This window comes from Phocoena phocoena, chromosome 2, assembly GCF_963924675.1.
Source record: "Phocoena phocoena chromosome 2, mPhoPho1.1, whole genome shotgun sequence".
In the NCBI taxonomy this organism is placed as follows: domain Eukaryota; kingdom Metazoa; phylum Chordata; class Mammalia; order Artiodactyla; family Phocoenidae; genus Phocoena; species Phocoena phocoena.
Genome location: NC_089220.1, coordinates 147,416,318 through 147,443,479, shown reverse-complemented (window position 1 = coordinate 147,443,479; position 27,162 = coordinate 147,416,318). Strand labels below are relative to the sequence as shown.

Genomic DNA, 27,162 nt, shown 5'->3' with positions numbered 1-27,162 from the left:
ATCTATACAAATTAAATTAAAAAAAAACAAATACAGTGAGGGATTAAAGGGCTAATATGATTACTATATGAAAGGCTTATTCCAGTTGGTAAGAAAAGCCTTAAAACTAAAAGGTAGATGTGCAAAGATGAATGAGCAAGCACTTCACAACCGAGGTAATATAGAAGATTAACAAACACTTGGAAAGAAGTTTTGTCTTGTTAGTTTCACACAGGTACAAATTAACGACATGCTACTTTTTCCATTTCTAATTAGCAGTTTTTCAAAATCACATTACCCAGTGCTTGCATTGACACAGTTGTTGGTAGAAGTATGAATAGGTACAGAGGGTTTTTTTGTAAAAAAAAAAAAAAAAAAAATTATAAATCAGAACAATACAATGTTTATATCCTTTTCTGGATATTCTGAGGTTCTTAGACTTTTACTTGAGGTCCTTAAGTTAGACTCGAGAACCAGAATAAAACAGGCTGACTGATGGCAGCTTAGATCTGAGCGCACTTGGTAGCCATCCTCATCGTCCCCACTCTGAGGTTTCTTAGCTTCGACCTCCCAGTAATCATCCTTTTCTACTCACTGGAAGGGACCCTGTGATTGTGGCCTCATCTGAACCCCAGAGGACCCTCAGAAGCAGGACAGAGAGAGCTTAGAACTTGAAACTACTTCGCGGACGGGAGCCCTGCCTGCTCGTTAAGGGGGACTGGGATGGGGGGAACGGGCTCTGCTGGGCCTGTCATGTTTCTTACTCTGTGTCTTGGAGAGTCATATTTGAGGGTGAAACAAGGAGTTTGGTTGGGTGGGGATGACGCCTGTGCTGGTGGGCTTCGGGAGCACCGTGCAAGCTTTAACAGGCTGCCCGCCACCCCTGAGCCAGGCCCGCAGACCTGTCATTCCTCTGGCTTCCTGGGCGTTAGTTAGGAGGGAATGTGCTAGGCCTGAAAGGACCAGAAGTCTATGCCAGGGCCATAATTCCTGTTTGTTAACAATGGGAGTTTTTAGAGAGGTTTTACAGGGTGTTCTCAGTGGAGAGTGTATACGTGTAAGAATCTGACATAAATTTTCCAGAGCAGCCACAGGAGTCTCTGACTTCCTCTCACGTCTTACGTGTGGCCTTATGTTTAGTGTGATTTTGATTATCAACTCACTCTGTAGGCTTCCCCCACCCCATGGGGTAAATCAAACTTCAACAAAGGAGCCCCTCAGCAGGGCAAATTCCTCCAGGCCACGTGGTGAGCATTTAATGAAGACTGACTGTGCCCGTTATGTTCCATGCTGAGGATGAAAGGCTGAATAGGTCACAGTGCTGATACCTAGATACTGAAAAATTTTAGTTTATCTCCTGTTATTACAAAACAAGTGGTATCATAGTGGCATGTGTAATGCATTCTGAGGGGAGAAAAGAATGAAAAACTAGTATGTGTTAGCTAATGATTTTTAAATGGGGCTTTGAAATACTTCAAAATTGAAAATGGGACCATGGTAACTCAAGAAAAAGAACGTGGTTTCAGATCTTAACCTCCTCCCTTCGAATTTCACACTCTTTCTTTTCTGTCCACATAGAAACTACATGCTGGCAGGAAGGTTTAATCAGTAAAAACTGATGAGACTTTTAAAGGTAACTCAAAGCTGCTCTGTCTTCGCTCCCTCTCACAGTGGAAAAGGCAGCATGGCTCAAACAATCCCAGCTCGCTGGGATTAGGATTGCAAAATTTGTAATTCCTTTGGCTGTTTCAGCATCTGTCCTGTGTTAAACTGTGTCTTCCCAAAAGATAGGTTCAAGTTCTAGTACCTGTGAATGTTACCTTATTGGGAAACAGATAAGGATCCCAAATGAGATTATACTGGTCTTAGAGTGGGCCCTCCATGTGATGAGTGGTATCCTTGTACAAAAGGAGAGGGAGGTCTGAGACACAGAAACACAGACAAAAAGGCCACGTGAAGACAAGGCAGAGACTGGAGTGATGCAGCCACAATCCCAGGAATGCCAGGGGACCCAGAAACCTGGAGAGTCAAGAAGGCTCCTCTGATAGAGCTTCCCGAGGGAGCAGCCCTGCCCACAGGGCCTCCAGATTTTGGATTGCGGGCCTCCAGAACTGGGGGAATAAACATCTGTCGTTTAAGCCATGCAGTTTGTGGTAATTGTCATGGCAAACCTAAGAAACTAAGGTAGCATCCATCTGACTGTTATTTGCACACCATCAGTGCCCAGGACGAAAGTTTACACGGGAATGGGAGATAGATGTTGAAAATACGGCACAAATATGTATGTACGTGTACATATGCATGTGCCCAGACATACACAGTGTCACACCTCCCGAATTAATGCAGTTACTGCTTGAGTGAATCCACATGCTCTCGGCGGCCATTTAGGTGGAAGGTTTGAGTTGAGGGTTTGTGACTTGGAGACCGCAGTCCATGTAAGCACCAGTGTTTGTGTTATCAGACTTAACCGTTTTATCTTGAGCAGTAAAATAAGTAAGATAATTAAGATTGTGGTCTGCTGTGAGTTCTGTGGTCAGGTCACGCTGACTCTCAGCACGCATCACAGAACATTAGCATGGTGGCCATTTGTAGCTCAGGGTGAAATATTTAAGAGAAAACCCATGGAGACCTGCAGGGACACATGTGTCACCAAGTGCTGGCCTTTTTGTGAAGAGTGTGTGCTACAGAGAATCCTGGATGTTGATGATTTAGTGTTTAACTTAAATACCCTCGAGGAGTTTAGGTCAAATGACCAGTTAGAAATTTGGGTTTGGGAGGCACATTGGAGTAGATAATGGTTCGTGTCAGGATCAGTGATTTTCTCAGCTCCTTTCTCTTAACCGGCTTATGTTTCCCTTCTCTCTAGGCCGGTCTCTTATCTGGGGGGACGGTTCTGGGGGCAGAAAGCTTTACTGCGGGGCCAGGTGGCTTGTGACAAGGGCTGCCCTCAGGCAGAAGGTCTGTTTGAGCCATGCTGCCTTTTCCTCGTGAACATGCACAGTTGAAGGGTGGACTGCCTGTGCTGAGGCTTGAAAGGTGTTCTGTGGACCTGCTCTGTGGACCCCTGCATTCTGAGACGGCTTCAGATTGTGTGGGGAAATGGGCATGGAATAGAATAGTGGGCATGGCTCTCTTCTCCCCACAACCAGAAACTAGTTTCTTACTTGTTCTTAGATTTGGCTTTTGAGAACAATTGTAATTTAAAGTCACTGATCATCCAGCAGATAAAAAATACTGTGAGATGAATCTAAGTATCTGAGGCCATGTGGCCCATTAGTGGTACATCGGGCTAGAATTTGGTCTCCTAAAACAGGGTTCTGTTTTTTTCTGTTATGGCTTTGTTTGATCCAAACCCCTAAATAATTAAGATGCTATCATTCAGCAAAACAGCCATTTCTTGTTTCTGAGTTTTTCAAAAGGAATGGAAGCAAACATGTTTTGTAATAGAGACCCTAGGTCGGGGTCTTTCTCTGTAAGGTAAAGGTCAGCAGGTGTGGGGTGGGTTGGTGGTCGCTGTCTGGGGTCTGCCAGGGACCAGGCTCCCCTCTCTCATTCCAGCCAGCAGGAAGGAGAGGAAGGAAGGAGGTGGACCGTGCCTTCCCCGTTCGAGTTATGCCTGACCAGTTCACTCCCCATGGTTAATTCCTGATCACGAGGTCTCACTCGATTGGAGGAGAGGCTGGTGAACATCATCTTTGTGTGGGAGGCATGTGCCCAGCTGAAGTTTGAGGTTTGTTACTCCAGGAAGAAGAGAATGGACACTGGGGAGGGGTAGCCAGCAGTCTTCTCTGCAGTCTGTCAATATTGTATTATTGATCACTGAAGACATGAGTTTGGGCATCATGGTGGAGTACCTATTAGAAAGGACTTTAAAAATGTTTTTAGTATGTTGAACCCTCCATTTCTTTGGATGTCATTAATATGCCATTTTGTAATTCCGTGTGGTACCATCTCTGTTCCCGAGTAGAAGGAAACATTTGATAAACAAGTTGGCACCATAAACAGTATTTCAGGAGGCTGTCTAACCTTGAAAAGAAGAGACTGTTTTGAAGGAATGGAGCACTTCTTTGGTTTATTTTAAGTTGTGTTGTGTGTATCCAATTGCGGTATCTACTCATCCTGATGCCGTTAGAAATCTGTGTCCCTCTGGGAATCTCCTCAAGGGGAAGAGGCGTGACCTTGTGGAATCTGGTAGTGCTTGCAGTTAATGTGCAAGCTAGATGCTTAGGAAAGTAAGGTGCCTCTTAAAATTACTGATTATGATTTGAACATCAGAATTTCATTACATTTTTAATTTCACTACCCTTTAAACCTGTCTCTCCTCAACCTTCATGGGATTTTACTGTGTTTACCATTAGAATTTACTAGAGGAGGGGTGGTCAATTCTGACCCATTTTTAGACATTGACCTTCAACAGACAGAATGAAAAACCAGAAGAATCTCTATAAGACTGGGCTACAGTCTACACAGTGAAGTTCACATGATCCAGTTCAATCATTTTAGTTTAAGAAATATCAGTTCTAAATGGACAAAGACAGCAAGATCTTTGAAGTAATAAAAAACTCTGTTTGGGTTGCCTGACGTAAGATGACAGTTTTGACTTGTTTGCTGATGAGAAATGCCATGCATTTTCCCCTAGTTGGATGGAGATTCTGGATTAAACAGTTTTTCTGCTTGGGCCTTCCATGGAGGAAGGTTGTCCTGGGTTTCCCACTTTGAGAGGGGCCTTGTGTTGCGGAGGAGCGGTGAAGGACACAGGGCTCAGGGAAGGGGCAAGGGGAGGGGGGTGCCGGCTCCAGGACACAGTGCTACCACTCTCTTGGATTTGCATTTGTCCCACATCCAAGTCGGCGCTCTTGATACTAGAGCTTCCTGCCAGAGTAGGTGGACTGGCTCTTGGACGAGAATGTTTCAGAAGGTGCAACAGGAAGGCTCACGTTTCCTTCTGCTTTAAAAAGTGCATTTACTCATTTAGGTCAGGAATTACTTACAGTGCTGAGAGCGGCCGTCTGCATTTTAGACAGGTCCTGGGCTGATCCTTTTGGTGTCCAGGGGAACCCTGTGTTCACCCAGTTTGTCTATAAAATAAGTCACAGAATTATCACCAGTTACAGCCTGATCTTCAGATTCCGTCACGGAGTTTGGCACTTGTGCTTGAGTGTAGTGGGGTGCCCATACCCTTAGGCTGCTGTCAGCATCGTCCTCTTGACTGGCTGCTTCCTACCAAAAGTCCATTTTCCTGACCGGAGCACAGCAGGCTTTGCCCTTGGGACCTTTGCAGCCATTTGTCTCACGAGCCTTCTGTACCTCTGAAGTTTTCCAGACGTGTCCTCGCAGACGACGCAGTGATTTCCCCAGAGCCACTTGTCAGACCCAGAATTGCTCGGACACACTGTCAGGTTTCCTTTGGTCCAGACCCGCCCGGCCTCTCTGCGTTGGCTGGTGTTCCCAGGCTCCCCCGACCTCAGTTCAACAGGATCAGCAACCCTTGGACTGGTTGCTCCTCAAGCAGCTGTTACCTGGCTTCCAGCATGTGCAGCGCTCTGCCTATGTGCACTCGTAAAAGCATCCATTTTATTATTAACTAATCTACTTATTTATTAACATTTTAGTCCTGGCATGACTTTTAACTCACGGGGAGGGACGCCCTGCCTCTCCACCTGCTCAAGCAGCTGGCCAACCTCCTACAAGTTCGGAGTCACTCCCTGCCCCCTGCTACTTTCCCCTTTTCTTTGGCCTCAAGTTCTGATGAGAATAGCAGTTGTGAAATGGGCATTTGGTGACTCTTCTGTAAAGAAAGCAGAACCTTACCAGTTGGAGGTGCTTGTCCCTTGGGTTCAGAAAGCTATTTTTTTTAACATCTTTATTGGAGTATAATTGCTTTACAATGTTGTGTTAGTTTCTGCTGTATAAAAAAGTGAATCAGCTATATGTATACATATATCCCCATATCCCCTCACTCTTGCATCTCCCTCCCACCCTCCCTCTAGGTGGTCACAAAGCACTGAGATGATCTCCCTGTCCTATGCAGCTACTTCCCACTGGCTATCTAGTTTACATTTAGTATATATGTCAATGCCACTCTCTCACTTCGTCCCAGCTTACACTTTGTCTCCACTCCCCATGTCCTCAAGTCCATTTGCTGCATCTGCATCTTTATTCCTGTCCTGACCCTAGGTTCATGAGAACCATTTTTTTTCCCTTAGATTCCATATATGTGTTAGCATACGGTATTTGTCTTTCTCTTTCTGACTTACTTCACTCTGTATGACAGACTCTAGGTCCATCCACCTCACAACAAATAACTCAATTTCGTTTCTTTTTATGGCTGAGTAATATTCCATTGTATATATGTGCCACATCTTCTTTATCCATTCATCTGTCGATGGACACTTAGGTTGCTTCCATGCCCTGGCTGTTGTAAATAGTGCTGCAATGAAGAGTGGGGTACATGACTCTTTTTGAATTATGGTTTTCTCAGGGTATGTGCCCAGTAGTGGGATTGCTGGGTCGTACAGTAGTTCTATTTTTAGTTTTTAAAGGAGCCTCCATACCGTTCTCCATAGTGGCTGTATCAATTTACGTTCCCACCAACAGTGCAAGAGGGTTCCCTTTTCTGTACACCCTCTCCAGCATTTATTGTTAGTGGTTTCTTTGATGATGGCTATTCTGACTGGTGTGAGGTGATACCTCGTTGTAGTTTTGATTTGCATTTCTCTAATGATTAGTGATGTTGAGCATCCTTTCATGTGTTTGTTGGCCATCTGTGTATCTTCTTTGGAGAAATGTCTATTCTTCTGCCCATTTTTGGATTGGGTTGTTTTTTATTTTGATATTGAGCTGCATGAGTTGCTTGTATGTTTTGGAGATGAATCCTTTGTCAGTTGCTTCATTTGCAAATATTTTCTCCCATTCTGAGGGTTGTCTTTTTGTCTTGTTTATGATTTCCTTTGCTGTGCAAAAGCTTTTAAGTTTCATTAGGTCCAATTTGTTTGTTTTTATTTCCATTTCTCTAGGAGGTGGGTCAAAAAGGATCTTGCTGTGATTTATGTCATAGAGTGTTCTGCCTATATTTTCCTCTAAGCGTTTTATAGTGTCTGGCCTTACATTTAGGTCTTTAATCCATTTGGAGATTATTTTTGTGGATGGTGTTAGGGAGTGTTCTAATTTCATTCTTTTATATGTAGCTGTCCAGTTTTCCCAGCACCACTTATTGAAGAGGCTGTCTTTTCTCCATTGTATATTCTTGCCTCCTTTATCAAGATAAGGTGACCATATCTGCATGGGTTTATCTCTTGGCTTTCTGTTCTGTTCCATTGATCTGTATTTCTGTTTTTGTGCCAGTACCATACTGTCCTGATTGTTGCAGCTTTTTAGTGTAGTCTGAAGTCAGGGAGCCAGATTCCTCCAGGCTCTTTGCTTTCTCAAGCTCTTTTCTTTCTCAGGCTGTTTTCTTTCTCAAGATTGCTTTGGCTATATGGGGTCTTTTGTGTTTCCATACAAATTGTGACATTTTTTTGTTCTAGTTCTGTGAAAAATGCCATTGGTTGTTTGATAGGGATTGCATTGAATCTGTAAATTGCTTTGGGTAGTAGAGTCATTTTCACAATGTTGATTCTTCCATTTCAAGAACATGGTATATCTCTCCATCTGTTTGTATTATCATCTTTAATATCTTTCATCAGTGTCTTACAGTTTTCTGCATACAGATCTTTTGTCTCCTTAGGTAGGTTTTTTCCTAGGTATTTTATTCTTTTTGTTGCAGTGGTAAATGGGAGTGTTTCCTTAATTTCTCTTTCAGATTTCTCATCATTAGTGTATAGCAGTGCAAGAGATTTCTGTGCATTAATTTTGTATCCTGCTACTTTACCAAATTCATTGATTAGCTCTAGTAGTTTTCTGGTAGCATGTTTAGGATTCTCTATGTACAGTATCATGTTATCTGCAAACAGTGACAGTTTTATTTCTCCTTTTCTGATTTGGATTCCTTTTACTTATTTTTCTTCTCTGAATGCTGTGGCTAAATCTTCCAAAACTATGTTGAATAATAGCGGTGAGAGTGGGCAGCCTTTTCTTGTTCCTGATCTTAGAGGAAATGGTTTCAGTTTTTCACCACTGAGAATGATGGTGGCTGTGGGTTTTCATATATGACCTTCATTATGTTGAAGTAGGTTCTCTGTATGCCTACTTTCTGGAGAGTTTTTATCATAAATGGGTGTTGAATTTTGTCAGAAGCTTTTTCTGCATCTATTGAGATTATCATATGGTTTTTATCCTTAAGTTTGTTAATGTGGTGTATCACATTGATTGATTTGTGTATATTGAAGAATCCTTGCATTCCTGGGGTAAACCCCACTTGATCATGGTGTATGATCCTTTTAATGTGCTGCTGGATTCTGTTTGCTAGTATTTTGTTGAGGATTTTTGCATCTATGTTCATCAGTGACATTGGCCTGTAGTTTTCTTTCTTTGTGACATCTTTGTCTCGGTTTGGTATCAGGGTGAGTGTGGCCTCGTAGAATGAGTTTGGGAGTGTTCCTTCTTCTGCTGCATTTTGGAAGTGTTTGAGAAGGCTAGGTGTTAGCTCTTCTCTAAATGTTTGATAGAATTCACCTTTGAAGCCATCTGGTCCTGGGCTTTTGTTTGTTGGAAGATTTTTAATCACAGTTTCAATTTCAGTGCTTGGTCTGTTTATATTTTCTATTTCTTCCTGATTCAGTCTCGAAAGTTTTGTAAGAATTTGTCCATTTCTTCTAGGTTGTCCATTTTATTGGCATATAGTTGCTTGTAGTGATCTCTCATGATCCTTTGTATTTCTGCAGTGTCAGTTATTCTCTTTTTTCATTTGTAATTCTGTTGATTTCAGTCTTCTCCCTCTTTTTCTTGATGAGTCTGGCTAATGGTTTATCAATTTTGTTTATCTTCTCAAAGAGCTAGCTTTTAGTTTTATCGATCTTTGCTATTGTTTACTTCATTTCTTTTTCGTTTATTTCTGATCTATCTTTATGATTTCTTTCCTTCTGCTAACTTTGGGGTTTTTTTGTTCTCCTTTCTCTAATTGCTTTAGTTGTAAGGTTAGGTTCTTTATTTGAGATGTTTCTTGTTTCTTGAGGTAGGATTGTGTTGCTATAAAACGTCCCTCTTAGAACTGCTTTTGCTGCATCCCATAGGTTTTTTTTTTTTTTTTTAACATCTTTATTGGGGTATAATTGCTTTACAATGGTGTGTTAGTTTCTGATTTATAACAAAGTGAATCAGCTATACATATACATGTGCTCCCATGTGTCTTCCCTCTATCCCATAGGTTTTGGGTCGTCGTGTTTTCATTGTCATTCGCTTCTAGGTATTTTTTGATTTCCTCTTTGATTTCTTCAGTGATCTCTTGGTTATTTAGTAGTGTATTGTTTAGCCTCCACGTGTTTGTATTTTTTACAGTTTTTTTTCCTGTATTTGATACCTAGTCTCATAGTGTTGTGGTTGGAGGAGATACTTGATACAATTTCAGTTTTTTAAAATTTACCAAGGCTTGATTTGTGACCCAAGATGTGATCTATCCTGGCGAATGTTCCGTGAGCACTTGAGTAGAAAGTTTATTCTGTTGATTTTGGATGGAATGTCCTATAAATCTCAATTAAGTCCATGTTGTTTAATATGTCATTTAAAGCTTGTGTTTCCTACTTATTCTCATTTTGGATGATCTCTCCATGAGTGAAAATGGGGTGTTAAATCCCCTACTCTGGTCGTGGTACTGTCAATTTCCCCTTTTATGACTGTTAGCATTTGCCTTATGTATTGCGCTGCTCCTACGTTGGGTGCATAATATTTACAATTGTTATATCTTCTTCTTGGATTGATCCCTTGAACATTATGTAGTGTCCTTCTTTGTCTCTTCTAATAGTCTTTATTTTAAAGTCTATTTTGTCTGATATGAGAATTGCTATTCCAGCTTTATTTTGGTTTCCATTTGCATGGAATATCTTTTTCCATCCCCTCACCTTTAGTCTGTATGTGTCCCTAGGTCTGAAGGTGTCTCTTGTAGACAGCATATATATGGGTCTTGTTTTTGTATCCATTCAGCCAGTCTGTGTCTTTTGGTTGGAGCATTTAATCCATTTACATTTAAGGTAATTATCGATATGTATGTTCCTATTACCTTTTTTTAAATTGTTTTGGGTTTGTTTTTGTAGGTCTTTTCCTTCTCTTGTGTTTCCTGCCTAGAGAAGTTCCTGTAGCATTTGTTGTAAAGCTGGTTTGGTGGTGCTGAATTCTCCTAACTTTTGCTTGTCTGTAAAGGTTTTAATTTCTGTGTCGAATCTGAATGAGATCCTTGCTGGGTAGAGTAATCTTGGTTGTAGGTTTTTCCCTTTCATCACTATTTCCTTTACCATGTTAGGGAAGTTTTCAACTGTAATCTCTTCAAATATTTTCTCAGTCCCTTTCTCTTCTTCTTCTGGGACTCCTATAATTTGATTGTTGGTGTGTTTAATGTTGTCACAGAGGTCTCTGAACTTGTCTTCAATTCTTTTTTCTTTATTCTGCTCTGCTGTAGTTTTTTCCACTATTTTATCTTCCAGGTCACTTATCCATTCTTCTGCCTCAGTTATTCTGCTGTTGATTCCTTCTAGAGAATTTTTAATTTCATTTGTGGTGTTGTTCATCACTGTTTCTGTGCTCTTTAGTTCTTCTAGTTCTTTGTTAAACATTTCTTGTATTTTCTCCATTTTATTTCCAAGATTTTGGATCATCTTTACGATCATTACTTTGATTTCGTTTTCAAGTAGACTGCCTATTTCCTCTTCATTTGTTTGGTCTGGTGGGTTTTTACCTTCCTTCTTTGTCTGCTTCATATTTCTCTGTCTTTTCATTTTGTGTAACTTACTATGTTTGGGGCATCCTTTTTGTAGGCTGCATGTTCATAGTTCTGTTGTTTTTGGTGTCTGCCCCCAGTGGGTGAGGTTGGTTCGGTGGCTTGTGTAGGCTTCCTGGTGGAGGGGACTGGTGCCTGTGTTCTAGTGGGTGGGGCTGGATCTTGTCTTTCTGGTGGGCAGGGCCGTGTCCGGTGGTGTGTTTTGGGGTATCTGTGAACTTAGTATGATTTTAGGCAGCCTCTCTGCTAATGGGTGGGGTTGGGTTCCTGTCTTGCTGGTTGTTTGGCATGGGATGTCCAGCATTGGAGCTTGCTGGCCATTGGGTGGAGCTAGGTCGTAGCGTTGAGATGGAGATCTCTGGGAGAGCTCTCGCCAATTGATATTACGTGGGGCCGGGAGGTCTCTGGTGGTCCAGTGTCCTGAAGTCAGCTCTCCCACCTCAGAGGCTCAGCCCTGGCACCAGGCCAGAGCACCAAGACCCTGTCAGCCACACGGCTCAGAAGAAAAGGGAGAAAAAAAAGAAAGAAAATAAAAAACTTTTTTTAATTATTAAAATAAAAAAATTTAAAAACTAATAATAAAAAAGAGAACAACCAAACCAATAAATAAATCCATGAATGATAACCGGCGCTAAAAACTCATCTAAGGTAAACATAAAAATCAGAAACAAATCAGTTGCAGACAGGAAACCCCAAGTCTACAGTTGCTCCCAAAGTCTACCACCTCAATTTTGGGGTGATTTGTTGTCTCTTCAGGTATTTCACAGATGCAGGGTACGTTAAGTTGATTGTGGGAGTTTAATCCGCTGCTCCTGAGGCTGCTGCGAGAGATTTCCCTTTCTCTTCTTTGTTCGCACAGCTCCTGGGGTTCAGCTTTGGTTTTGACCCCACCTCTGTGTGTAGGTCGACCTCAGGCATCTGTTCCCACCCAGGCAGGAGGGGGTTAAAGCAGCGGCTGACTGGGGGCTCTGGCTCATTCAGGCCAGGGAGAGGGAAGGATATGTTAGTTATAATTGGAATGCAGGGGGAGCCTGCGGCGGCAGAGACCAGCATGGCATTGCAACAGCCTGAGGCGCGCCGTGTGTTCTCCTGGGGTAGTCGTCCCTGGATCACGGGACCCTGGCAGTGGTGGGCTGCACAGGCTCCCCAGGGGGAGTGTGGATAGTGACCTGTGTTGGCACTTCAGATTCTTGGTGGCTGCAGCAGCAGCGTTAGCGTTTCATTCCCGTCTCTGATGTCCGAGCTGATAGCCTTGGCTTGCGCCCGTCTCTGAAGCTCTTTTAGGTGGTACTCTGCTTTCTGTGGGCAGACGAGGAAGGAATCTCCTCTCCTTGCGCACCCCGAAACAATGGTGTCTTGCCTCTTAGGCAGGTCCAGACTTTTTCCCGGACTCCTTCCCTGCTAGCTGTGGTGCACTAGTCCCTTCAGGCTGTGTTCACGCAGCCAACCCCAGTCCTCTCCCTGGGGTCTGACCTCCGAAGCCGGAGCCTCAGCTCCCAGTCCCCACCCGCCCTGGCGGCTGAGCAGACAAGCCTCTCGGGCTGGTGAGTGCTGGTCGGCACTGATCATCTGTGCGGGAATCTCTCCACTTTGCCCTCTGCACCCCTGTGGCTGTGCTCTCGTCTGTGGCTCAGAAGTTGCCCCACTCCGCCACCCACAGTCTCCACCCATGAAGGGGCTTCCTAGTATGTGGAAACCTTTCCTCCTTTGTAGCTCCCTCCCACTGGTGCAGGTCCCTTCCCTATTCTTTTGTCTCTGTTTTTTCTTTTTTCTTTTGCCCAACCCAGGTACGTGGGGAGTTTCTTGCCTTTTGGGAGGTCTGAGGTCTTCTGCCGGCATTCAGTAGGTGTTCTGTAGGAGTTGTTCCACAAGTAGATGTATTTTTTTTGTTTGTTTGTTTTTGTTTTGTTTGCGGTACGCGGGCCTCTCACTGTTGTGGCCTCTCCCATTGCGGAGCACAGGCTCCGGACGCGCAGGCCCAGTGGCCATGGCTCATGGGCCCAGTCGCTCCGCGGCATGTGGGATCTTCCCACACCGGGGCACGAACCCATGTCCCCTGCATCGGCAGGCGGACTCTCAACCACTGCGCCACCAGGGAAGCCCTGTAGATGTATTTTTTATGTATTTGTGGGGAGGAAGGTGATCTCCATGTCTTACTCCTCCACCATCTTGAAGGTCCCCCAGAAAGCTATTTTGAATTGAGTAGCAAATAACTGAGGAATGTAATCAGTCCTCCTCCCGCTACACTTGATATCTAACACCTTTTAAGCCTCTGTGACACTTCCTTTCTAATTGCAGGAGCAGTTTCACCATGGCATAAAAGGCCATCCACATTAGCAAGTCAGGCATTGCTTGGCCTGGCCTTGGCCACAGGGGCTCCTCAAGGTGAGAACCTGTCAAGTGGCAGTGTTTGTAGAGTGTGGCACTTCTAAAGTGTAATTCTTGTCTTGGAAGACTAACTGGTTAGTGCAGGCCAGCCTGCTGGCCTTGCACTGGTAATGAAGAAGTTTTTGGTTAGCAAAAAATTGTAGCTGATTTTTCTCTCCCCAGCAAGGAGAACTTATCCATTTAAAATAATAGCCATAAAACCCCTGAAAGATATAACTTAAGAGGTAAAGTGCCCTGCCTGAGGCTTCATGACTAGTTAATGAAGAAATAACTGAAGCATCCAGTTGTGGCCTCTGGTGCTCCTCTCACCGTCCACATGTCCCCTTTTCATCAGTGCTTGTCTTCCTCCTGTCTCTTTTCCTGGAATCTCCCTTCTGGAGTAGGTAGTCGGCTACTTTATACCTAAGCATGAGTGTAAAATACAATAAAATAGGCCTTTGGTGTTGAGAAACAGCTTTTGTGTCTTTTAAAGACAAAAAACAAAAATAAAGCAAAACAGGAGCCACACGAACGACAAGGATGCTGATCTCTTCTCAGTGACTCGACTTGTGGAGATACTAGGTTCTAGCAGGGCTTCATCTTCTCCCCTAATGACTACCCCATCTCCTAGGATAAAAACTTTCTCAGGTGCTGTAATTGGAACCAAAAGTAAACAGATGAGGAGTTTTAATGAAGCAGCATTACGTGTAGACACCTGCTCTGTGAATATTCAGCAGACCCGGGGTGTGCCGTTGAGAGTGGGGGGTCAGGCCGCGTGTGAATAGGCAGCGGTATGAGTGGAGAAGAGCTCCTGGCCTGTAGAAATACACATTTGTGGGTTGAATTGGTGGGTCTGGCTCCCATGGAGCTTAGGACCCAGTCTGACTGGCAGATTTGAGGGCCATGCATCTCATTCCCTCCCAGTCTTTGTGAAGGTGTGTGTGACGTGTATGAAAGTTTGCATCCCGGGAGCTGTCACGGTCTTTTCACTCCTGTTTCCAGAGTTTTAAGTAGGTTTTCTGTTCATTTGAACAGGAGGGTGTGCAGCCAGCTGAGCACAGCCTGTGCGTGAGGGGATCCAAACCAGCAGTGAAGTCGTTTCCCAGCTGCCCTGAGTGGGACAGTGTCAGTATAGTGGGGCTTACCAGGCTCCTGAGGTGTCCACGTCACCTTACCTCTCTGGGTCTGTGAGATTGGAGCAGGGTCGATGCATGTGCTCGTGGACAGGAGGGGACTCTACGGGGCTGAGGCTGGGTATAAGCTGGGTACGTGGAACGGGGACTGGCAGAGAGCTAGCCTGCACCCCGCAGGGGGCCCCGTGACGCGTTACCAGTATTCACCTCCCAGCTCAGATGGTGTGCAGTAAATGCACAGTGTGTATCTCCAGCAAAAAGCCGAGTGTCACCTGAACCCCCAGTATAATCCACAGTGGATTGTGTGTGAAAGAAAATTAATGTGAACAATGGATCCCCCCCCTTCTATTGTGGTGAAACATATATAACCTAAAATTTACTGTCTTAACGATTTTTAAGTGTCGAGTTCACTGCTATTAAAAACATTCACACTGTTGTGCAACTAACACTACCATCCATCCCCTTAACTCATTTCGTCTTGTAAAACTGAAACTCTGTCCATTAAACACTGACTCCCCGTTCCTCCTTCCCTCTGACCCCTGGAAACCAGGATTTCTACTCTGTCCTTATGCCATAACTACAGATATTTTCATCTCTAAAAGTGTTGTAAACCTAATTTTATTAAAATTGATTTTGAATTAAACCCCATGGCTTTTTAATTTTTTAGTGGGTAGGGTGGGACTATGATGGACGAGTACGGATATTAGACTCCAGCTGTCACGTGTTGGTCCTGGGCATTGCGCGGAGGCACAGTTGAAGGAAGGAAACACAGTCAGTTCACGGCGGTGTAAGTATAAACACCAGGATTACGTATGTAGCATAAAAACAGTTGCACGGTGCCTGCATCCCTGCAACCTGCTTTCCAAGTAGAAACGAGACTGCTTAGGGTTGATGCGACGGCTCGGGGCTGCTGGTTCACCTCCTTTCCTAAAAGAAGACTGGTGCACAGTGTGTTCTCCTGTGTTTTCTCTGTACTCGATGACTCAAACCCCATTTGATTCTAGTTCAGGTGAAGTCTTTCTCTTGCAGACTTTTATATGCTCTGCAGTCCGCTCTCTGTCCTTCTCCTTTCCTTCTGTTTGTAAGTTCAGTGAAGACAGTTGGTGGTGGCAGGTGAGGAGAATCAGAGCCCAGGTCTGAGAAACGAGGGTATGGAGCAGGGGTGTTCTCCCCCTGGCCACAGCAGGTGACGTGAGTGCAGCTGTGCCCCGGCAGCAGCTCACCTGCAGCTTCTTGGAAATGCACATTCCTGGACCCAGCCCTGACGGGTCAGGGTGTGGGTTCATCCAGACAAGTCATGTCAACCTTGAGCCTGGATCCCTCATCTAAATGCCTGACATCAGGTAGTTGTGAGGATTAAATATGTAAACAGCTCAGCTTGTAGTAGGTGCTAAACGTTCCTTCTTTTTTTTTTTTTTTTACTTACAAAGCATTATCCCTGTCTATCCTGCTGTTATTTACCGCTTGTAGGTAGGCAGGATAGGTGTCCATTCTCATTTACAGGTGAAGACGCTTCTGAAGGCTCATAAGCAGCCACGGTCCCCTTTACAATGGTCAGTCTCCTTCTGTCAGCTCAGCTCATCATCTTTTTTTTTTTTTTTTTTGTGGTACACGGGCCTCTCACTGTTGTGGCCTCTCCCGTTGCGGAGCACAGGCTCCGGACGCGCAGGCTCAGTGGCCATGGCTCACGGGCCTAGCCGCTCTGCGGCATGTGGGATCTTCCCAGACCGGGGCACAAACCCGCGTCCCCTGCATCAGCAGGCGGACTCTCAACCACTGCGCCACCAGGGAATCCCTCATCTTCTTTTATTTGGAAAGACTTCTCCCTGTTTGTATTCCTCTTCCTGTTTGTTCAGTGATAAGTAGCTCAACCATAGTCCACCAGAATGCGCTTATCTTCATTCTGTTGTAGGTTGAATCAGCCTTCGTATTCCTCAAGGTATTTTGTCTCCTTTTGTAAAGATTTCCATCAAAAAGTGCATTCTCAGTCGCTTTTGATACACGTTTGTGATGTGGAGATTGTCGATGTCAGACTCTACTTCAATCTGAGACTTTAGGAGCTTTAGAAATTCTGAAATGTAATAGGAAAATATGACAAAACTCGTTCAAATGGGTGTTTTAAATTTGGTATGAAATGATTTGTCACTGAAATATTACTCTGGTTTTAAGGACCGTGGCTCATTAAAAATGCTTTTCTGTACTTTAGACTTGGTTGTCTTTCATGAGGATATTCCATCCAAATTACAGATATATGAAATATTTTCAATACATTAGTGCAGAGTGACCTTATTCACAATATCCTGGATTCACCCTTGACTTTCTGACTTTGGAAGTGCGACTCTGTCTTAAGCTCTATGTGTACACCATCCAGATTGCTTTGAACACATCTGTACACAACCCTCCTTACTCCTGAGTAGAGGGAAATAGACAATACTGTGCTTTAAAACGTTGAAGGTCCCTAAAGCAGTTTTTTCCTAATCAGTGTTTCCATTAAAATAAATAAACTCACTAGTGCTTGAATTAATTAGCTTCTAGTAATGTTGGATGTCAGGTTAGCAACTTGTACAGTTTCTAAGTAAAAGTGATCATTTAAAATAGAAATTCAGAGTGACAATGTGTCCTTTATTTTAAAAATAAATGCTGGCACTTCAGAGAACCTTGTTTGCTAGGATTTATTTTAATATCCATATAGAATTGGAGGATAATTAATAACCTGCTTCAGAGACCTCTTTTGTCAGTGAGATTAGTGTGACTGTCAGATTTGAAAGCTTACTTGTTTATGGTTTATTTCCTATGTTACACATTTTTTAAAATTTATACTTCTGATTAGAGATATGTCTGTTACAGTGATTTTAGTTATGACCATGAGGGTAATTAAAAGATTTTCCTATCTCTTCATACTTGACTTTTCAACTATTCTTTAAAATTTGAGCAGGGACTGTCTTGAATTATCTCCTTCCACATTCTTGGTTTTACACAGCACATTTCAGTTTTTGGAAACTGAAGTTTGTCTACAGCCACTTGTGGAAACACTTGGTTGCTCAGTATAGCACCAAATGGGTCCCAGGAGGATCTGTGCTCCAGCCTCCCTGGGGTAGTAAAGGCTCCTCCTTCAGGAGTCTCAGCATGGAAATTAAGTCCTGGGGCTGGGGGTGGGGGTGTTGCACTGCTGGGTGAGACCCAGGAGAGCAGAGGAAAGGAGACGTGGCCAGCCCCAGGCCACACCCTAGCTGACTGACACTGACCACATGGTCAGCGCTTGTCCTCAGCTTCTGCAGGATCCCGTTGGCGCTACTCCTCAGATTCCTGAAATTGTTAGGCTCCCCTGAGCTGGAATTTTTAGGTCCAGACTCAGAAGTCGTGGTGTGTGCTCTCAGGTTCCTTACATAAGGTACAAAAAAACACTGCAACCATGCAAACAATCTGAAGCAATTACTGTTTTCTCATTCAAGGCATTGCCCTTTAGTTTCTTTTTTTTAAAGCGTATTTTATTTATTTATTTATTTATTTATTTATTTATTTATTTATTTATTTATTTATGGCTGCATTGGGTCTTTGTTGCTGGGCGAGGGCTTTCTCTAGTTGTGGTGAACGGGGGCTACTCTTCGTTGCAGTGCATGGGCTTCTCACTGTGGTGGCTTCTCTTGTTGCAGAGCACGGGCTCTAGGCACGTGGGCTTCAGGAGTTGTGGCTCACGGGATCTGGAGCGCAGGCTCAGTAGTTGAGGCTCATGGGCTTAGTTGCTCCGCGGCATGTGGGATCTTCCCGGACCAGGGCTCGAACCTGTGTCCCCTGCATTGGCAGGTGGATTCTTAACCACTGTGCAACCAGGGAAGCCCGACCTTTAGTTTATTCATTGAAAGCCTTTGGCAGTGCAAGTTTTTTGCCCCATTTGGTGGGGTTTTGAGTTTCAGGTTACTTGCTTGGCTGGTACAGCAGGGAGCTCCCAGCCTGGGACATGGGCTTCTGCTCCTTGCTCAGACTTTGGGAGGTACTTTGCTTGGCGTGTGATTTGAGGGGTTTCCCAGTGTGATGTGTGCCTCCTGCCCTGAGGCTGCAAGCCCTTCTGCCTTTTGTTCCCTTCAGTAGAACGTTGTTGCATGTTGAAAATCAAGAAAACTAGAGAAGCAAGGTCAGAAGAGGCCTGGGGAGGGAGTGAGGTCAACAACAGTAGGAAGTGGTGAAAATTGAGATGAACTGGGAAGTCCATATTCTGTGTAATTAAACATAGCATCAAGGGAAGGAGAAGGCAAACTACAGATGGGAGAGAATATTTGCAAAAGACGTCTGATAAAGGACTGTTACCCACAATATACAATGAACTCTTTAAACTCAATAAGAAAACAAACAATCCAAATAAAAAATGGACAGGAAATCTGAAAAGACACCTCACCAAAGAAGATACAGATGGCAAATATGCTTATGAAAAGATGCTCCACATCGTGTGTCATCAGGAAAATGCAAATTAAATCAATGAGATATCACTACACACCTATTAGCATGGCCAAAATCTGGAACACTGACAACACCAAATGCTGGTAAGGGTGTGGAGCAACCAGAACTCTCAGTCACTGCTGGTAGGAATGCAAAATGGTACAGCCAGTTTGGAAGACAGTTTGGTGGTTTCTTACAAAACTAAACGTACTCTTACCATGTGATCCAGCAATCACGTTCCTTGGTATTTACCCAAAGGAGTTGAAAACTTATGTCCACAAAAAAACCTTGCACACGGATGCTCACAGCAGCTTTATTCATAACTTTCAAAACTCGGAAGTTTTGTCCTTCAGTAGGTGAATAAACTGTGGTCCATCCAGACAGTAGAATATTATTCAGCCAAAAAAAGAGCTATCAAGCCATGAAGAGACATGGAGGAACCCTAGATGCACAGAATGTCCAAGACCAAGAGTGAACCCTAATGTCAACTGTGGACTCTGGGTGATGATGATGTGTCCCTGTAAGTTCACCAGTTCTAACAAATGTCCCATCTGGTGGGGGATCTTGATAGTGGAGGATGTTGATCGTGGGGCAGGCTGTGCATAAATGGGGGCAGGGGATACATGGGGAATCTCTGTCCCTTCCTCTCGATTTTCCTGTGAACCTAAAACTCTCTAAAAATAAAGCTAATTTAAAAGAAAAAAAGATAATAGTAAAGGCTGTGTGAGGGAAGTGGCCTGTGGTGTTGTGTGTCCAGGATTTCCCTGTTAATATACATATAGCCAAATTACGCAAAACGTAACTGTGACATTAGCTAATTCACTGAAAAGTTAATCACAGAATCAGTGATTAACTCCAGAACTGGCAGGATGCAGAGATCACCTTGCTCTGACTTCTCATCTTACGGGTAGTGACTCCAGCATTGTGACCAGGAATGCAGTCAGAGTGGCACAGATGGAATTAGACCTGGGACGGTTTTGCTCAGGGTTTGCAGGGTTATGTTTTTAACCTGTTTTTCTTTAGTTTAATGAGCTGATCCATTCTTTGGCACCAGAAGCAGCACAGCTGCTTCATAGAGCTGTCTTTGACATAGAGAGTCAGAAACCAAAGGCTGTTATGTACAGTCTTCCCCCAAAAGCAGAATCACGATAAAGAATCTTCATGTTCAGCGTCTTTGCTTAAATGTGAGATTGGGGAAAAAAAAAAAAAAAAAAAAAAAAAAAATGTGAGATTGTGGGACTCATGAGTGAAGTGTCACCACTGGTACACTAATTAGGTTTGTCTGTAGGTAAGTAAACCTCATTTTGCGCTGCCTGGAGTCAGACTCAGTGGCTTTACAGAGCCAGTGCTTTAACTTTACACTTATGTAGATGTTTATTCACCTGTAGTTGTGAAAATCAAGGAATTTGGGCTCAAAAATTGGTGAAAATGCTAAAGTTCGAACGTTTATGTATTAGTATATCACAGTGCATGTGTGGATATATTTAGAGCTCCACGATTTAGACACTTTTCTTGATTTTGTAATATTCAGGTGTAGCATTCTCAATTAACAGGTGTCAGAAGGATTAAATTTTGAGGGATATCTAAATTCACTGAATTTAAAGCTTTTCACTTAAAACGTTATCACAACTAAATGTAGCCAACAGTTTATGCCCTATGGATATTTATTGATTAAATGACATATATCAGACAACACACTTTGTTTTTAGTTTTATTTATTTTATTGGTGTATAGTTGATTTCCAGGGCTGTGCCAATCTCTGCTGTGCAGCACGGTGACTCAGTTATACACATTCTTTTTTTATATTCGTTTCCATTATGGCTTATCACAGCATGCTGAAGATAGTTTCCTGTGCTATACAGTAGGACCTTGTTGTTTATTCATTCTAGATGGAATAGTTTGCATCTACCAACCTCAGACTCCCAGTCCATCCCTCTCCCCCTCACCCTTAGCAACCACAAGTCTGTTCTCTATGTTTGTGAGTCTGTTTCTGTTTTGTACATAGGTTCATTGTGCCATATTTAGATTCCACATGTGATATTATATGGTGTTTGTCTTTAAAAATATGGAACGCTTCACGAATTTGAGTGTCATCCTTGAGGGGCCATGCTAATCTTCTCTGTATCGTTCCAATTTTAGTATATACGCTGCCGAAGTGAGCACTCACTTTAATACACAGATGTAGGCAGTATATTAACAAACCTTGGAAGTACAGTCAGTGCTTAAGATCTGTTATGTTTTCAGATCATCTGTATTATCTGAAGAGGCAAAATATTAAAAAGCTAAAAGGTTTTGTAATTTTCCAGTTTTCTACTTATTTGCGCAGAAGTGAAAGTTCTGTGGCTAATAGTTGATGGCAGCAGAACAGAAAGATAACAGAGTTTTGGGGTGTTGATAGCCCCAGGCTTTGAGCATAGAGGGAGGGCGCCAGGAAATGTGCAGGGCCAAGTGGTGGAGAGCAGAGAAAATGATGTGATGGACGTCAGGAAGACCCATGGGCCTCAGAGTCCAGTCAGGTTGAAAGAATTCATGTATTTCCTGGAGAGAGACACTGTCTCTTCCCATAGATACCCAAATTGTTTATAGTTGGGATATGCATCTTTATGTAAGCGTTCTTACTCAGAAAGCTGCTGTGGATATGGAAATACATTTTTTGTGTAATGCCGAAGTCATTTAAATTCATTTCTGACTTTCTTTTTTCTTCCCCATCCTAAATTAATCTCTAATAAGTCTCTGCATATACATACACGTCTTTAAAGTATATAATGCACAGTATGGCTGGTTTAAGCTCTGTATTACCATTACTTAAAAATTACATTTGATGTTTCACTTTTACTTCTGATCTTTTTTTCAGTATGTCCATGTTTTAAATTTCACAGTGGAATTTCCAGCATCACCCCAGTTAGTGATGCTCCCTGATCTATATAAAAAGTGTCCACTATCTTAGCTTATTAATTAGCAATCTTGGTTCAAAATCTTTGGATCTACTGAAATTTGACACAGCCTTCTAAATTTTGTTGCATGACTTTTTTGTTTTAGTACTATTCATTAATTCAGATATTTTTCAGGGTGTAAGTAAAGTGAACTGTACCAGGAAGCAGTGAGCATGTCCTTGGTTATTCATGAGCTTGTATTGTGGGGAAAAGCATCGTTTTTCTCTGAGTTAAGCTTCATGTTTTCTCTGTTATCGCCAAGACTAGATAAAGGTTTTTTGTGGAAGAAGCAGCTGTTTAAAGTACCTTGTCACCCTCAGCATTTGCACATCTGTATGTCGGTTTCCCTGGTGTCAGCATCGACCCCTTCCCTCTGCAGCGTCAGAAGCAGGAGCGTGACTTCTAACCACATGGTGTGTTTGTAACTGGATGCACGCGGGGCAGGAGTATTACAGACAGCAAGAGACCGTGTCTGTCCTCCCTGTACTCAACTCAGAGTCGTGTTGGTGGGAGGGTTAGATTTCAGCCCAGTTTTGATGATGAAGGTGACGGATTGGGCCCTGAGAGAGGCTGTGCCACCGTCCTGCCTAAATGGCACCTCCTCTGGGACCTGTGGTGTGAATGTGGTCAGAGCAGCTTATCTGTCTGTCACGTCTTCCCGCAGGAATGGAGGCCCCGCTGGACGAATCGGTGATTGAGTGAGTGGGTTTGTGAGCCTGGAAAGTTCAGAAGTGGGACAGGCTTATGCTTTGCCTGTTTACTGGCTTTGGTCCAGCCTGGGCTCTTGCTCCAGTTGGCCTCCCATGCACGGCCTTATCCACAGTGTGCTTCCTGTGGCCACCGCACAATAGCAGTCCTGGAACATCATCCTCTGTGGGTCCCCTCAGAACCTAGGGGCAGCGGTGGGGAGGCTGAGTGCCAGCCTGAGGACCGGCCCAGACCCTATGGCCAGGAGAACGTCAGGCGCTGGTTAGCTCAGGCCTGGGCTACCTGAGCCAACCACCATGGCAGGGGCTGCAGGGGGAGGATGGATATCAAAGAAAAATCAGCCTGTTGTCAGCAAACAGATGGAAGTGGGTACTGGATGGGCAGCTTGAAAAGTTCACGCTAGTTCCATATGCAGAACCCAGGCTTGCAGATCTGACGTAGGAATTCCCATACTGTTGAAGTGGGTTAAATAGTGAAGTGGTCTTTAGACATGGTTGGAGTGGGTTAATGTAAAACAGTCCTTCTCACTTCCTCCTTAACAGTAAAACTGTTTACTTAGAGAGTCAGAGGAGATGAGGAATGGGCTGCTGGGATTGTTGTCCGGGGGGAAGAGACCTGTTATTGCACTTTGCAGGAACTTACGTCACACCAGCTCTGGGGGCCTCTCCTGCCTCTCCTGTCCCATGAGGCAGTGATAGTTGCCCCGTTGCTACATTCCCAACTTATTGGACGTTTAGGTTTAGTTTTCCACCAAACTCAGTTCTCGAGGGGACAGAGCCTCTTGTGGACAGAGGAAGTGCCATGAAATCAGTGCTGCAGACCCGCACGCTCGTCTAGGAGCAGAGGGCCGTGCTGCTACGAGTCTGCACTGGCTTTAGTGTCGAAGGGGAAGTGCTGCCTGGATAGAACAGTGTTAGTTCCTTAGTCACTTCTCCACGACTCAGCTGGGCAGCGTTCTTGGGTACTCGGAGCTGGAGCTGATGGGAGAACCATTGTTTCCTGCTCACTTAGGGCCCTGAGCCTGTCCCAGTGCTGCAGCCCATCGTAAGACCACACATGGTTCTGAGGGGGAGCCTGATTCTGGAGTCGGTGCTTCTCCTAAGTTAGAGGGGAAGGTGGGTATTAATGTTTCCTTTATCGGTAAAATTCCCTCAAACCCCACCCACCCGGACAGCCATGCTCGGTGAAGCTCTGGCAGTCTCTCTGTGTTGTTTGAAGTGTGAACTTCACATGGAAGTGGAAGAATAGGTGTAGGATTTCACTGACATAATGTATTTCTTTCCAGTAGAATTGCACTGAAGAGGCTCCCACGTTTCCTCTGACCCTTAGATGGCACCTAAGTGTTGCCTGACCCTCTGGCTTGCTGCTGATATCAACAAGTGACATTTTATAGCAGCACAAATAGGGGTGCCTTGAGGTAAATTCAGTGTAACATAGGCGTGTTTGTAAAAGAAAGGGGCCATCTCTCTGCTACTGACACGTTTGCTTGGAGTATTGATTTTGTTCCAACTCTGATGGAAAATGATGAACGGCGTCCAGTCTAATCTTTCAAAAATTCATTAGAAGTCGTTCACAGTTTGTCTGCTTGTTTTTTTCCTCTCATGATCTGAGTATAATGAGGAATTCCTTTTGTCATCATCAGCAACAAGAAACTCGTCTCGTATTTTGCAAGTCCTTGGGCACTGTGGTGAGAGCAGGTGCCAGTGCCCTGTCCTCAGGGAGCTCTCAGACCAGGTGTGACAAGTGTGGGCAGGTTCGTGTGGTGGGAGGAATCTTCAGGGGAGAAAAAATCCACAGATCCTGTGACTCCTCTCAACCCCTCTTCTTTTTGTTTGTTTTTCATTTACCGTCTCTGAAATGGGGATGCACTTTACAATCAAGGGAGCAGCCTAGTTTAATTAGCGTATTTTTACCTTGGTGGTAGGTACTGTAATTTGCCTTGGACTAGATTTGATGAATACAGTAAGTACTCAGAGAGGGAGGGGGAGGTGTTTCAGGGAAAGAGAATGGGCTTGGCAAGGTGGGGACTTGTGCGTGGAATAAAGAGCCGTAGGGATGGGGGTGGGAAGGGGCTTTAGTGCCAAGCTGCAGCGTGGAGGCCGCGTGGACTGAGTGGGGCAGCGGAGTCCAGCATTAGAATGTTTCCATGGAATCAGGCATCCACAGGTGTTCGTCCCACCAGACCTGAATTTCTGCATTCCTTTCTTAAAACCCACAAGGTGAGGAAAAAGCTCTGGCGCGGGTGTGTTGTTATATCCAACAGCCATCTCTGGAAAGAGTCTAGACAGCTCTTTCAGGTTGGTGATGGCCTTGGACCTGGGAGTTGGGTCCCTGTTGAGCCTTGTGTCCCTGCGTGGGCACCAGGCAGAGCGGGATGGATGAAGGATTCTGGGCTCAGTGCAGATCACCTGCAAAGCAAGCTTGTCAGGAAAGGCTTGATGCCACATCACCCTGCAGTACCCTCAGGGGGTCCTGTGTGAGTCTAGGCTGACTCCATGTCATCCTCAGACTTCTGAAATGTGGGGGTTAAGTGTGGTTCTGTGTTATGCATAGGGTGACGACACGTACACCTGCTTACTCAAGGACCCATGGTGCTCGCTGCTGGGGGTCATTCCAGGAAAGGTTGTTTCCATGCACCAGTGGATGCACTTTCCATCGACAGCAAGTAGTCAGTGGCCCAGGGTACCTTTTTTTGTATAAGTTGCCAAGAAAACCGCTAAAGCCATAGTTGCCGCCTCTTGGAGGAACTGCCCTTCTCTGGTGTGTCTATCGCTTCTGCTGCTTCTGTTTCTCTTATCTTGAGATACTGAGTTAGTATAGTATCATTCATATTAACTTCAAATCTGAATTTGCCTCTGATTTTTAAAGAACAGGTACATCGATAAGCTTGTGTTGCTGTTTAACTGGAAAGCCAGGGTGTGCTGATGTATCTGGCAGGATGTGACAAGCAGAGTGACCAAGAATTCGTGTCCTATTTCTTGGGTTGGCTTTTCCCAATCTACAGATGTGGGGTGAGGGTGACAGCCTGCTCACCACCTGATACTCTGTGCTCCTTGAAGAGGGAGGACTTTGAGCCGAAGCATGGCTAGTAATGTGTGCGGATTCTAAGTAGGGACGAGGGACAGCTGCTGAGTGATTCAGCTGGCACTTGCACACACAGGAAATAGTCCGATGTTCAAAAATTCCTCCTTGTGTGGTTGTCACTAAAATGGGCACAATAATGTGTATTCACTGATTTCCAAAGAAAGAGGGTCTGGGGCTTCCCTGGTGGCGCAGTGGTTGAGAGTCTGCCTGCCGATGCAGGGGACACGGGTTCGTGCCCTGGTCCGGGAGGATCCCACATGCCGTGGAGCGTCTGGGCCCGTGAGCCATGGCCGCTGAGCCTGCACGTCCGGAGCCTGTGCTCCGCAACGGGAGAGGCCACAACAGTGAGAGGCCCGTGTACCGCAAAAAAACAAAACAAACAAAAAGAAAAAGCAAAGAAAGAAAGTCTGTAGGAAGGTTATTAAACTTGGAAGACTTTCTCTAACCCCTCCTATGTTTGTGGTCGAATCCTGACATCACCAGTGGGGCTGGGGAACGGCCCCCTCACCGTCACCCTCACGTACCTTCTCACACTGTTGTTCCATAACAGTGGGGAGTAGGATGTGGGGTGGGTGGGAAGCTCCACCAGCATTTAGGATAAACACCCAGTTTCCTGTGGACCTTATGAGTACAAGCTATTCCACTGGGTGAGGGATTCCCTACAATGTATCCCCCCAACCCAAATCAAAGGAACTAGTTTTGAGCATAAACACGTTCTTAATGTCGTAGCTTTTACAGCTGAACCCTACTGTGGGGCCATTAGTTTTGTCTTAGTCCACCATTAGCAGATCCAGGAGCGTCTTGTGTTGATGGTGAATGTTTACCATCGTGTGTAAAGAAGGGAGTGAACCTTTATGTATATACTGAAATCAGATGAGACACGATTGCTGTGCGATCCCTACAGGGGTGCTTACAGCTTTTTTTGAGGGCTAAATTCTTATTTTTAGATATCATGACATCTTTTAAAGCTGCCTTCACTTACTAAAAATCAGCATAAGTATGAAAATCAGTCTTGGAGTAGAAAGGGGTATACTTCAACTGAGTAATAACTATGCATATGTTAAAAATATCAGCTAAAAATTACTCGAAGTGTTAACCATGAATGGATACAAAATGCAAGCTGGAAGAGTTATTCTTTCAGTATCAAAATTTTAAAAGGTTTTTGTGACACTTTTAACTATGGACAAATTACTATTAAAACTCAGCTACATTTATAACATTTTAAATAACTAATTGTTTTACATTATTTGTTAACTTTTCCTGAGGCATTTTGCATAGTTACGTAATTAATGTTTATCTCTTTGCCAGAATTCTGTTCATTTTTTTTTTAGATCAGAAACCTAAAATGAAATGTTTCCTTTCCATTAAATTGTTATTGAGCTATGTAACTATCAATTTGTGAATGCGAGAACAAGATTATCTTGTCTCTTTTGGGATAATTCTTGCTTAATAGTGATAATGCTAAATGTTAAAATTATAGAACAGCTTATTTCTTTGGAAATTAGTATTTGCATGCTTGCCAGGTGAGAAATGTTGAAAATGCGGACATGAAGAAATTAAATTGCATTCATTTTGTATAGAAAGAAGACATTAAAAACCCCTTTTGTCTTTTGCCACCACTGTGTTTGCTTAGGTACAGAAATGAGGTCGTTGTAGG

At 44.0% G+C, this 27,162-nt stretch overlaps 1 protein-coding gene and 1 non-coding gene across 2 annotated transcripts in view; one reads left to right on the top strand and one right to left on the bottom strand.

The window, feature by feature from the left end:
• Positions 1-27,162, top strand: part of DIP2C (disco interacting protein 2 homolog C) — a 368,636-nt gene that overhangs the window by 138,979 nt on the left and 202,495 nt on the right. The window lies entirely within an intron of this gene.
• On the bottom strand, positions 20,840-20,943 carry LOC136119474 (U6 spliceosomal RNA). The gene has a single exon (XR_010655476.1). It is a non-coding gene; the product is annotated as a U6 spliceosomal RNA (small nuclear RNA).